Source organism: Accipiter gentilis, chromosome Z, assembly GCF_929443795.1.
Source record: "Accipiter gentilis chromosome Z, bAccGen1.1, whole genome shotgun sequence".
Taxonomy (NCBI): Eukaryota; Metazoa; Chordata; class Aves; order Accipitriformes; family Accipitridae; genus Astur; species Astur gentilis.
Window position 1 is genome coordinate 62535856 of NC_064919.1, and position 14114 is coordinate 62549969.

A 14114-nucleotide genomic window follows, 5' to 3' on the forward strand; every position below is an offset into this window, starting at 1 on the left:
TAACAATTAGTCATCTATAAGGACACATCAAAAAAAGGCCAGAATTTCAGTTCAGTCACACCAAACTGATTATTCAGTCAAAGAAACCAGATACTGCTGCCAACTCCTACAATGTTACTGTGAATTTCCCAATACTTCGTGTTTTATTAAAACTGCAGATGCCCAAGACATGTGATTACCTCACATTATAAGAGGTGTTTCCAACTTTTCTCCACAGTCATTAGGACTAGAAACAAGGACGACAACAGAAGCTCAATGTGAAAAAGCAAAAAACACCACCACTCCCCCCCCAAACCAAACCAAACCAAACCACTGTATTTGTAAAAGAAGTGTCATTATTTTCGGTTCTGTTTCCCCACCATGCTGGTACTGGCAACAGTGGAAACCCAGTTAAACCTTGGTAGTCCCATACATGGCCAGTCCTGAAACACTGTGTCACCTCGGATGAAACAGAGGAAGAACATGAACAAGGACCAGAGAGACTTCATAGAGTGAAAAATGAGAAAAGGTGCAGAAGAAACCACGTTCAAATAACAGAAATAATATAATTTATGCAAAAAGAAACGTAAAGATAAGGAAAAAAAATCTGCCTTCTACAGCAAAGGACACTGTCAGGTTCTGAAAGTATTCAGCTCAGCAAAATTGCTATCTGACATTACTTAATTAGGGCTTCCATTTAAAATGCATAGGATAATCAATTCCCTAAGTCAGAAGGCAGAAAGAGGACTCTCTGTATATGATAATTATATATTTTCAATTTCGTTATATAACTTAAAGAATATCACAAAGGGAAGATTTATAATGCAGAGCATGTGATCAGACAGCGTTGTGCTTTGGAAGAAATGTTCCCATCAAATCTGAAAGGTATTGAAACATTATAAAGATGAGTAATATTGCTTGGCTAAGGATTAAAATACAACAAATATCCTTATTTAAACATAAAAAGTAGGCAGGTTATGCAGACATGATTGCCATACTCATCAACGCACTGTAAAAATAATGACTTTGAGTTTTAGTCTTTCATTTAAAATGATTTCATGTAGGGAATCACTGAAGGCTCCCTGCAGTTACGGGAAGATTAGACAAGTCATTAACTGTCTGCAGAGAAAGATTGGGTGAATGAACAAATTCCCTCCTGCATATCCAACCCTGCTGATGCCAGGACAGGACTGAAGCTGAGCATCCATGTTGCCAAGTAATGCGCCAGTCCCACATGAGTCTGCTTACTTCAAATGCTGGGAAATGTCCGAAGAAGAGTCTTGAGTTTTCTTTTCCACATGCTATAGGCACTGGAAGACAGGTAATTCTGACAGGTATTTTGGCTCGAGTACCCTCTGCCAACACCATTTCCTAAAATACTACAGCATGCATATACAGATATATACATATTATTAGGAAAAAAAAAAAGGCAACATCCCCGTATTTACACCCAAAAGACTACAAACATATATACTTTAAGGACTCCTATAGTTTTTTTCCTGTTAGTGTGACTAAAAGGCTAAACGAAATTCAATACGCATAGGAGTCCCAGGGGTCTCTTCCACTTCGTCCTTCTGTAATTGCACTAAAAGCTTGTCTGAAGTCTCCCTCTCAAGGCATCCGGAGTTGACACTTTACCTATTTATCCAGCTAAAGAAAGGTCCCCTGCTTCTTCCCTGCCAATACCGTGAACAATTTAATGTATCAGCAGGGACTCGAAGCTTGAAACTCAATCCAGTATTTTCATAAAACGATTCACAGACTTGGACTGACTTTTTTGACTTAAGAGGAAAGGGTTTCCATACAGCACTTGGGCTAGATTAATCCACTCATGTTTGCAGCAGTGGGGGAGGGAGGAAAAGCACCATAACATGGAGCCACCAAATGGATTTTAACATACTGAGACAGAAAAGAAATCCATATTACAGTCCCTTCATACCTTCTTAAAATATCACACCAGCTATTTAATGCCTCCAAGGAAATCAGGAAGGATGAGCACCAAGCAACAGACAGCAAATTAAGGAAATAAAATAAAATGGGAACCAAGAAAAAAAGAAGAGATTGATTTTTTACTTTACAGGAGGGAGGACAGTGGCTTGGGAACTTAATCTTACTCTATACCAATACCCTGGATAAGGAGAAAAAAAAACAGAGAAGGATTCAGATCAAAAGAGCATTCATGCGCAAAGCTGAACTGATCCCCCTTTTCATACGTAAACAACAAGACAGGTACTATACACAGAAGGAAATCCTATTCTACCACATATACTGAGGAATTTGTCAAACACTCAACAACACTTCCACTTATATTATACCATCCAGTAAAATAAGCATCAGCAAGGCTAGTTATTCTAAGTTTGTCTTTTTGTGAATGGACTATTTTGTGCTTGCTACTATTCTGACTTTTAAAAATCGCCTACTTGTGCAAAGTGGCATCTTCACTTTCTTTGAAACTAGAATTGGCCTCCATTAACACATCAGCCAAGCATCCAAGTACGCAAAACATGAATTTTATTTAAAATAAAAAGCCTCATCACAGCCTTTCTGAAACAGAAGTTTATAGTCGGTTTTCTTCCAGTTATGTAACTGTTGAAAGTGAGAGAAAAAGATAGCTCTCAAAAATGGAAAGTAATAGAAAAGCAAAAACCAAGAAGAATAAAGGCATTTCTTTTACTTCTCTAGTGCTTTTTTTAGCTACCAGAGATCAGACAGAACTGCTATTCTTCTATATAGAGCCTTAAATAATATCAAGTTTTAAATAATCTTAAATATCTTTTTAATTCTCACAGCACTCACTGTTAGGATCCTAAATCTGTTTTCATCTTCCAAATTCTGAATCAAGGTCAAAAACATATCTCAGGGATTTGTAAATTCCAGTCTTTGATTCATCAGAAATACTTGACATAAGCAAGAAACAGGTTATAGAGAGCAATCCAGAAGCACAGCAGAAAATAAATTCATCATACAACAAAACCCTTGGTTTACATATAATCATGCATTGAGGATGGACATCAGAAACGTGACCTGCACATAACAGGAAGACAGTTTTCACTATCAGTAACAGAAAGTATGTATCTTCACAAGTCATAGGCAGGACAGCTTATTTCACAATCACCAAATGCCTAGCAAGGATACCAATACACTAGAATAAACACTGAAGTTTCTTCAACTTTTTTCTGGTTTTCTGGAAGTTCATCCACCAAAATCCGTTCAGGATTGTGCATCCAGGTACAGTCTTCCAGTTTCCACATATGGCAACTCATCTAGAGGAAATGCTACTTAAAAAAATTCAGTCAATTAACAGTACCTGTCCTTTCTTTGTCTTCTGAATACAGCATATTCCTGTTAAAAATACTTCACATGCTAACAGTGGGTTTAGGGAGAGTATATTTGTAAGTACACTGTTGAAGGATTCCTAATGATTAAGTCAAAATCTAACTGAACTAAAGAAAAGCCACAGAAGTAATACTAAATACTGTTAATTCTGGGTGTATATTCCAGGCACGTGTAATATTCCTCTCAGATATTAATGTTAATTAATATCTCTTATATCAGGTTACATGTCATAGTACACATATATTTAACTGTAAAGCATGTTCTGAAGTTTAAAAATACTTCTAAAAGCCTGTATGTCTACAACAAGAGTTCTTTTTTTTTATTTCTACAGCCTAAATAGTTTGCTTTTAATGAAAGACATAAACAGGTTTGGATGACAGCATACATCGCTATTAAGCTTGGCTCTCTAACCTTGTGCCTAACATAACAGCTTCTTGCAATGGCTTCCTGCAGAGTCAACCAAAAGCATCTTGCTCCCAAAACAAATATTTTTTTAATGACTAGAATCAAAGATCAGAAAAACCCTTCCTTAAAATTCAAACAGGAAACAAATGGAAATTGCATTAACATTGTGTTGAACCAGGAAAATACTTTTAATTTAGAGATACCCTTTTGACTGAATACAGGAATGTATTTGTTTTGTAAAAGGAGGTAGAATTATTGAACGTAAAAGCTGTTTGGGGCAATGTAAACATATTACCCAAAACACTTAAACAAAATTAACTACATGCTACTTCATTTTCTCTAATCAACATTTTCTTCCTAAATAATATATAATGTTTCCATGATCACACTACAACCAAACTCCAAAATATTTCTATGCAGTTTTAAAAGCCTGATGAGGGAAGCTTCTTCCTAGTCAGTTTGGTTGCCTCAGTCATTCATTTTGACACCATTAAGGTAATATGGATCAGGAACCTGTGAGGCCAGTGACTTAGTTTTGCATAGCTTTTAGTATAGCCTTGGTATTTTTTTTCATGCTTTTATTGAGTAATATTAAGATGCATATCACATTTGCCATGTTAGAATGTGTTGCCTACAATTACCAGCTAGCAAGACTGAAATTCAGAGGCAGACGCTGTGGAAACAAAGAAAATAGAAACCTCCTCTTTCTGCATCTTCATAATCAGAAGCTCTGTGGAGCTTCTGGAAAATTTACATTTATTTAAAACCATAGTTGAATGTTAGGCTACAAAAAGTAGGTTCTTCATTAAAATAAGTATTTATGACTTTCGGGTTTATCATAGCATTGCAGTCAAAATTCTTAGTAGTGCATTTCTTTTAGATCATTTAAAGCTTTAACTTATCTAATCTTATTAACTACCTATCACTGAACAATTACATGATTAACACTCCAGCACCAGGGTCTTACTGGTTGAAAGGCAAAGTCCTGGTTATTGAGAACTTTTCAGAGTTTTGTTTAATGCCTGCTCATATTCAAAGAACTGAATGCCAAGACAAGAAACCACTGAAGAGTGAAAAAAAATGAACAGTCCAACAGGCACTGTTTGAAGATGAAGGAAAAGTGTATCCTCTGTAATCACAGAACACCACATTTAACCAGGCAGGAAGCTGTTCTGGATCTTCACACCTGGAAGTGATCCAACAATACATGGACAAGCCAAAGAGCTTCTTCATAGTAATGAACTGGCTGGATGTGAAGGCAAAAATGCCTTCCAGCCAGGTAAAGTCTAAGCTGCAGTACTAAAGAGCCTGTGGCCAAACCACTCCTCACTCACCTCCACACTAACAGTCTGGCCACAGACAGCAATTAAATTTTTTTTTTCCCTTTCAGCTTTAAGAAAAACTTCTGTTTCTTTGGGAATCTTGTCTTAGCCTGCTACGGATGCGACTCCTGTTTTTCTGCCTTTATGGAAGGACAGCCTGGTTCAAAACTTCTTTTAAACATTAACTTTGGACTAATATTTTTCAATTTGTGGCACAGATGGTCTAAAGTGGGAATGTTCTTAGTTAGTATTCAGACTAATTCTTAAAAAAAAATAAAATGGGAAGGAAAAAAACAGCGGAGGTGGGAGAAGATGCTTTAATTACTCATAAAGGTAAAGAGAAGCAACAATCCTTCTCTTTAATTCACCATTTTGTGAATGTCTGTATAAACCTAATTGAATGCTTTTGTCTTGATTATAAAACAAAAGTCCTTGTTATAAAACTCAGCACAAGATCGTAATTATGCTTAATGCTTTCAGCAGGAAAAACAAAACAACTTTGAGATTTGCTGTGATGCCAAACATGAGGCCAAAATATATTTTTAATATTCCTACAAAACAAAAACAGAGCAAACAAACAAATGAAAAAGCTATCATGGCAACTTTCTATGCCATATTTATGCAGTGATGAAGTATGACTTTAAAGCCACCACTAACATAAATAATAAACAGAGGAACTGATATTTAAGGCTGTTGCCTAAGTGTAAGAAAACATGAAATTCCTACTAGTGCTTTTGAATACAGTAGAATATATCTCTTTCCTAAGGAGGGTATAAGCAGTAAAGAGATGAAAGACACTCCTTAAAAGAGGAAGGAAGAAAAAAACCCAACCCTTTAGTCCCTTATTGTTTACATTACTTATTGTATTTATAGGTTATGTAAATTACTACCACTTAAAGCAAGGCATTGATTCCTAAGGGAAGGCATGAAGGGCACACTTCCTTTGTTTAAGTGTTTTGGGTAATATGTTTACATTGCCCCAAACAGCTTTTACGTTCAATAATTCTACCCCCTTTTACAAAACAAATACATTCCTGTATTCAGTCAAAAGGGTATCTCTAAATTAAAAGTATTTTCCTGGTTCAACACAATGTTAATGCAATTTCCATTTGTTTCCTGTTTGAATTTTAAGGAAGGGTTTTTCTGATAAATGCATCATTGTTATTTCTGAGTATTAAAAAAAAAGTTAAGGAGTTATTTTTGCCAGACTGTCATCCCCGTGAGTGACAGCAGCTCTATTCACAGACCTCCACATCACAAAACCCATCTGACTGGGATGTTCTGATGTGCATAGAGTTCATTTTATGGGTCATACTGTTTAACCTCACACCTAGTATTTTCATTTTCTTTCTTCATGATTTCAGACACACAAACTATACTGCAGCCACCAAAAGCAATCACAACCACCCACCACAGTGATATCAAAAGTACTCTTCGTCCCAAGTAACTCAGCTAGCAAAGTAAAACTGGCTTAAAAACAGAATACTTGCAGCTAATGCATACCCTTTCAGGGACACACACATGCCAGGTTAAATTCATGATATTAGGTCAGCTTGCAGCTATTTCCTGTGCCTTGTCCCCCCCAATACAATTACAAAACCCAAATGTTTAAATCAAGATAAGATCCACAGAGAGGTCTGCAGCTGTTCACTGTTTAAGGCCATAAGAACAGTATCTGGAAGAGAGATGAGATCTCCACACTCTCCTCCTTGAGCACTATGAGCTAAATAATGAGGTCAGGGCCAACCTCCCTTTCCCCACTGCACAAAGAGGGCTGCGTTCCCAGCTGTGCAATGGCACAGCTTTGGTAGAATCAGAGGGGGTGGCCCAATGCTGGTGACCTGCCAGCTCAACACCTTCTGGCCAGGAGAAGTGAGACAATTTGAACCACCTTGCAGCAAGGACAGAAACGCATCTTCACAGCCAAGTGCACTAATGATTTGGTTACCAGACAGATGAGGAGCAGAACAGTATCTTAATACTGAAGTAATTATTTTATTTTTTTTTCCCTTTACCAAAAAAAAAAACAACCAAAAAAAAACCTGCAGTCATTTATCAGCAGGAAAGAGCTCCAGTCCAGGCCTTCCCCCAGCTGAGAAATGTGTGAAACCTTCATGGAGGGTAGGTTTCTTCCCCTGAAAATCCTTGCCATGGACCATTTGCTCCTCAAGGAGATGCAGTAGCTGAAACACACCTATGCAGCTTCATCCAGGATTTTAACATCTTTGCTCTCTGAAGCAAGGAAGAGACATACAGACCTACATTTTTTAAATTTACTTTAAAAGTAATATAAATGCATTCTATTTTTACAGCAATATTAAAGCCTATACAGACAACCAGCTGCCTCTGGTTCCCCCATTCTTGAACGTGTAGGAGGACTGATAAAGAAATCCATGCGTACCCAAGATGCCCTGCTTGCTTTTTGGAATTCTTCCTTTGGCCTTGCAACCAGCCTCCTTCAAGTGTGTTTGGCCCCTCAGCTACATCTCTGCTCCCTCCAACAGTTGTTCTCTCTCCCCCGCTGGCAACTCTCCCTCCTTGCCCCATTCCACCACATTTTTTAAATGGCTGTACCACGGCTCTTATCTTTGTTCCCCTTCCTGTGGAAATTAAAATTTCTTGAAACTTTATGACTCCAAACAGCAGCTAAGGAAACTGGTTTTATCTAGCATGCAATTCTTACTTAGTTCTGCCTACTGGGAGCCGTTGGATTCAGCAACTCATCTATTCACAGACAGATGGGCTAGCTCATCCACCCCAGTCCCCTTGCAGAACCAACATGGAGGAAGGGGACATAAAAATAGTTACAATGATACAAAGAGCTTACAGAACCATACAAGTTTTCTAACAGAACCTTTAAATTTCACATAGACAAATTCCCCAAGTCATTCCTATATAAGCATTACTGACTAATTTAAAATTTTTACTTAAATGTATTCAACAGCTTAACAGCTTTAAGATTAAAATAAAAAGGGGGAGGATACTCCTTGCTCTTTTTATTTTCATAGCATAGTTTTAACCCCTGTTCAAATGGATGTTCAGAAAACAAAGGGTTTGGCTAAAGCATACATTTTCTAGAGTATTATTTTTAGCTTGCTTAATGCTGAAGGAATTCACTACAAGCTCTCCACAGCATGGAACAATGTTCCCACCAGTCTCTCTGTTACAAATTAATGAAAAACTGGCTGCTCATTCTCCGCCTAAAGGCATCTACCATGCATCATAAACTTCAGTCATGGGCACTGAGGAGTAGATGAGGGTACAGCCTTACCAAAATAATCCAAAGGAAGCTCTCTGTTTCACGTTCATTGCAGCAAGATGATCTCTTGAGCCTTCTACACAATTAATTCTTGTGTCCTCTCCTTTTCTCTCATTACCAAACTTCTCCAAAAGTGTCACATGTTCAGAAAAAATCGAGAAGTTCTCTGGTCCTCTTCAAAGTGCAGCATGCAAGACAATCACATGTATTTCTAACAGCCACACTCCACCACTGAAATGTAATGTTGAGTTTGAAGGAAAAAAAAAGAATGACGTATTTGCAAAACTGCATCAAAAAAACTCAGTGGTGATCTTTGCATTAAGAGCCCTGCTCTAAACAAAACCTGTAAGGCATTTTAGCTGTGTACTTTGGAACGACACCTAGAAAAAAGGCTACAAAGAACCCCCCCACCCAAACCACTGCTCTTTGACTGGTATTTATCAACAGCAAAGAAAATCTAAGATTATAATATGAAATCACTTGGCTATGAAAGAAAAAAATAATCACTAAAGCAACAACAAAAATGTTATATATTCTAAGCAAATTGTTTAAAAGTGCTGAAGACTGGTTTAATTCAACTGTTCCTGCTTGTATCAGTGGGAATAACTTTAAGCTATTACTGGCTACTATAGAACAATTTAATTTTGAAACACTACTTAAATACAGTTTTAATTCTACACTAAATTTGATGTATTGGGCTTATAAACCTTGCCAGTCAGAATTCTCTGTTTCTAAAGAAAAGGGACATTTTACACTTTAAAATAGAGAAGAGCCAAGGGATTGTAATAATCTAACTTAAACATAGTATGAGTTATTAGATAATAGTACAAGCAATTTATTTTAAAAAACATGTTTTAAGTCATCATTTATGATCACTGGACCAGAAAGCCTACCTGCCAAAACCTGTGGTTTGCTTTTGACTTCTGTAACTCAAAACAACATTGATAAATGTGCAGAGGAAAAACCCATAAAACATTTTCTCTTAAGTTTGGTATTTTATTGCAGGCCACATATCGGCCCCAACTTTTGCTTGCCAACCTGATCTTTATTCTGCTCTCCAGCAGAGTCCTTCCCCAGTTCAAGTTCTTCTAGGTATGTAGCTCCAAATAACACATAGTAGACAATCACATGGTCTAGCACAAACTTGCAACTTCTAGCATAGAGCTGCAAACTGCATGTATATATAGTATCCTCCTTGCAACCTAGCAAGCGGTAAGGACAGACAAGTCATCTGTCCAATCCTCACCACTAAGGCTCCTATTACAATATATAAAGAAATCACACAAAATAGAGAGACATTTCATCAACTTTTGAAGGAGTGAAGTCTGAATTATTTCAATTAAAATTTATAGTGTTTGTCTGCTAATGGAAAACTTTCATCTGAAATAAACCCTTATACGGTAACGAATTACTCAGCTATGGAAAACTAATTAAAACAAGTACTTCCATGAGCTTTCCTACTAATGAAGCTTATTTCTGCCAGATTTGTGCTTCACAATTGATCAAGACTTCTGACAGGATGTTTTACAGTCCCTTCTCCAACTGGCCACCTATTTTTGTAAAGTATAGGTACCCTGTCAGCTTTGAGAAGTCTACCTTTCTGTTGATGGCTGAAATCAATCAACTGAGCAAAAAAATATAAATAGAGAAAGAAGCACCTACAGATCCCAGCCCAGAAAACTAACAGCTAGCGGAGGACAACGCCTTGTGACAAGGCTGTACAAAAGACACTGGCAGGAAGGGCTACGTGCTATGCACACTCCTTAGCCCCTAATACCACAGAATGATGCCATTTCCTCCTAATACAGAAGTGAACAACTGAACAGGACTCGGACACTTTCTTTGCCAGGCCACATGGACCACATCCCACCAGCCTCTCTGCTGAACTTCCTACTACCACCCACGACCTCATGCTCAACATGCTCACATTTAGCAGCACTGCAATGCCCAGCCCTTCCCACTACTCGCTGCTCCCTAATCCTCTGCATCACATAGCCCTACTACATGTCCCAAACCTGCCACAACACTATAACCATACTGTCCTTTCCACTACTATATGCCAAATATACCCTCACTCCTTTGTCCAAGGCCATAAAGGTGCACAATAGCCAAAAGAGGAGTAACGGAGCATTTGATAAAACCATAGACAGGCACATATGGTTGGCTGATGGGCAGAGAGAGGCACAACTGGACTGCCAGGGCACTTGGAGAGAATCCACTTACAGACTCAACAGATTGGGTCACAATTCAGATCCAATTCACAAACGGGTAAATGGATTATTTTCTTTGGAACAAAAACCAAGTGTTTGTTATTTTAAATTCTAAAGTAATTTTGTTCCTATTTAACTGAAATTTTACATGACAGCTTGTTTCTCAGCCTCACCAGCTGCTCATCAACATGTTTTTGAAACAAAGTAAGATGCTATAATAAGATTGCCTTCGTTGTTCTCATATTTGCATATAAAAATAAAAGGAGAAACCATAAAAATAGAGCTATTACAGGTGTTTTTAGCAACAAAAATGCCTGCGGAAATATCTTTCATCAAATAATAGTAGCCACCATTAATGACTATGTACAGCATACAAAGGGAGAAACTTCAGTAATATACTACTTGTGGAAGTTATCATCATTTCCAGAACTACATTTTGTTCGTCCTTAATTTATATATGTCATTTAACCCACAATATATGAACGTAGGCACTAAGCGGTCTTCACAGAACCTTGGTTAATTAAAGAAATCTTAGCTCAGTTTTACTGGTAGTAAAGTAAAAAAATTCAGTGCCTTGGCTACAAAGTGGATGGCAGTGCTTTCACAGTGTTGAGAGACTGACTCTTCCATCAGAGCACTGTCAAACCTTCCACGACCAAACCAAGTGGAAGCGTTCAGCAAAGAAGAAAAATCACCAAGAAGAGCACAGGCACTAGTAAAATGATTGATGTGTGGAAAAGTCAAGAGGGAACCATTTCTCACAACAAAAACTAGTGGGCAGCTCACTAAATGGTACATCTGTAACATCTTTTAGGAAATGCTTTTTCTTTACAATTTATACTTAATTTATGGAATCATTGCAGCAAGACATTGGACACACATAAAGCACAAATGGACTCAGAAAATAACTAAATTCTTGAATGACAGACCCACCGCTGGTTATTTATAACACAAATGCTTGGGTGCAACCTTTAGCTAAGGAGGTCCCTAAACCACTAATTAAGGGACCTAACCATGGCAAAGAATCACTATATATGCACTTCATGCACTTCTTACATTTTTCTCCCCAAACATCTTTCCTAGGTGCCTTTGGAGAGAGTACGGAACTAAACAGACGCTTGGCCTGACCAGAACATGGCTATTCTTCTCATGAAATACTGGAAGACATGCCAAATATCAGATGAAGGCAGACAAACCAACAGGCACAAAATATATGCAGACATTAGACTCTTACTCCCCTCCCAGTTCACAAACAGCATTAATCACCATTTCTGCAAACAGTATGATATAATTTAAGATACAACAGATTTGGGCAGAGTCATGTGTAATTATTGTGAGAAACAAAAAATTACAAATGAGAGAAGTTATTATACCTCTCTTATATGTGTGATTTCATTTGCTACTGGGAAACAAGCCATGATCCATGGCCAACTCTCAAACAGGAAAACCTAATTGGTACAACCAGATTTAAAATCCAAGGCTGTATTCTACAAAGAGGTTAAATGTTGGTCCACTTTTTAAAAGCTTTTCTAATTCAGTGGAAACTAAGACTGGACAGGTGGACCCTGTATCTGAGGAATGCCCCAGCACAGTACATAGATCCTGCCCAGTATAAGGAGTAAGATGTCATTTAGGCCAAGATTTCTGTTCCCTTTGTGTCTTAAATGTTACTTTTCTTTTGGTTAACTATTAAATTTCCATCATGATCTACAATCCCTCCAGATTTATCTGGAAGTCTGTAAACTTGCCAATCAAATCCAGCTACACAGGAATGGGGTATTTTGGGGGTTTGTTTGTTTGTTTGCTTTTTAGTGTCATGGTACATATTGCTTAAGTGATAATGCAAGAAGAATTAGGTACAGAGGTACACAACTTTTTCTAAAAATGAGGGTGATATTAAATCTGATATCCTTTCCATGGGGAAAACAACAAACAGACCAAGATTTAATTTTGGCATCACCTGTTTGTCATGAAATAGGATTTGGTTCTTTTGGACAGAATTTGCTGCCCAAATTCTATTTGCTGCTATGCCCAATAGCCATCAGGAATAACAATAGTACTTCAGCCTGGAAAACTAGTGTGACTTGGATGCCTGTAGCAACTGAGATTCCCTGATCCACAGTTAGGTGACATATGGAAAGCTGTTCCTTCTAGTAAACAAAAACGAAATCAAGTGGACAGCAGTTTTGGCAAAACTACTTTTGTTATTAAGGAAAGTGAAGGGGAAACAAAACTTACAGATTGGTCCAAATGGCTGAGAATGCCTCTGTCTTCTTTAGACAGAGTTAACTCTACTCCCATGATTACTAATATCTTCCTGTTGGTTCTGGTCACGCACAAGTCCAGTGAAAAAATATACCACCTTATGGCTCTCTGGCATAAGATTTTCCACATGAATGCTCATTCCTGTGGAGCTACACCTTGTTTCAAGAGCCTGTTAAGTTTCCCTTAACTCAAGTTGTTCCTATACTTGTAAAACTATAGGAGGAGCTACAGGAGACTTCAAAAGATCATCTTACCTAATTCCTACTATGAGATATAAACAAGTATAGTTAGATCCTCCTTGAGACTTTTTTGCGTCTAACCTGTCTCTGGAAACCTCTAATGTCAAAAGCTAGTCCACAACATCTCTAATCATCTATTTTAGTGCCTAACTATGCACACAAACAAGTTATTGAGAATATATAGAGGGCTTAATCACGTAATAGATGCAGGGCACTAGGCAGCTGCCACTGACACTTGCATACCTAAGACGGTTCTTATTTTTCTACTATTCATACCAAGTCATACTACTTTTTTTGTGCCCTCCTCTAATGGAAGACAGTATCTCCCATGAAGCTTTTCAATCCTCATGAGACGTCTCTCCCACAGCCCTATTTTTTTTCATATGAAACGAACAAAGTCACTTCCTTCAAAATTTTCTTGCAGGTCATATTATCAAAGCAGTTTATTACAGCTGCTATACACAGTCCTCTACCCGAGATCTCATAAGTGCTAAGCAGAGAGTAACAGCTATGTCCCCTTATGTGTGACATTCCTTTTTCATACATCTCAGATTTTATTTGTCCTTCAACTACAAACCCGAGGTTTTCGTTGGCTAGACTACTTTAGCTTTTTATTCCTCTTTCCGCATGTATGCAAAACATAGTAAGTTGTGCTTACCTTTTGGAATTTCAACTCATTGTGTTTGGACTGTTTCTCCAAATTGTCAAAACAACTCCTCTTCAAACAACTTTTCTCCCACGTGGGAACCTCTCTAAATTTTCCAGTTGAGGCATAGGAGTCTGTGTAGTGAATTTAGGCCTACTGATAATAGGCTTGCTTTTGTTAGTTACCCTTCATGACTCCTTATAAGCAACCAGTGGATTCAAAGGGTCTGCAGACCACACTTTGAAAGTCATTTACCATCATCACTCCGAAGTCATCTTGAATTTCAACACGCTAATGCAACATCCTAGCTTGCTACTGTCCGCAAATACTTTTTCTGTATTCTACTAGCCAAGTGCCTAATAAAATACAGAACAAAACCAAACAGAAGATACACTGGACTTATCAGAAATGCCCTCTCAGCTGTCAGTGGGCCATTAACGACACTTGGAGACT

General features: G+C 37.8%; 1 protein-coding gene across 6 annotated transcripts in view; it reads right to left on the reverse strand.

Moving 5' to 3' along the window:
- Positions 1–14114, reverse strand: part of LHFPL2 (LHFPL tetraspan subfamily member 2) — a 126432-nt gene that overhangs the window by 72816 nt on the left and 39502 nt on the right. For 2 of the 6 annotated variants that reach the window (XM_049794444.1, XM_049794443.1), the window contains exon 3: positions 8314–8532. The exons of 2 other annotated variants lie outside the window; for them this stretch is intronic. The gene's annotated coding sequence lies outside the window, so the exon portion shown is untranslated. Of the gene's footprint in view, positions 1–1227; positions 1290–1918; positions 1956–8313; positions 8533–14114 lie in introns of those variants that run through there. 2 more of the 6 variants (XM_049794445.1, XM_049794448.1) reach the window with 2 other exon arrangements.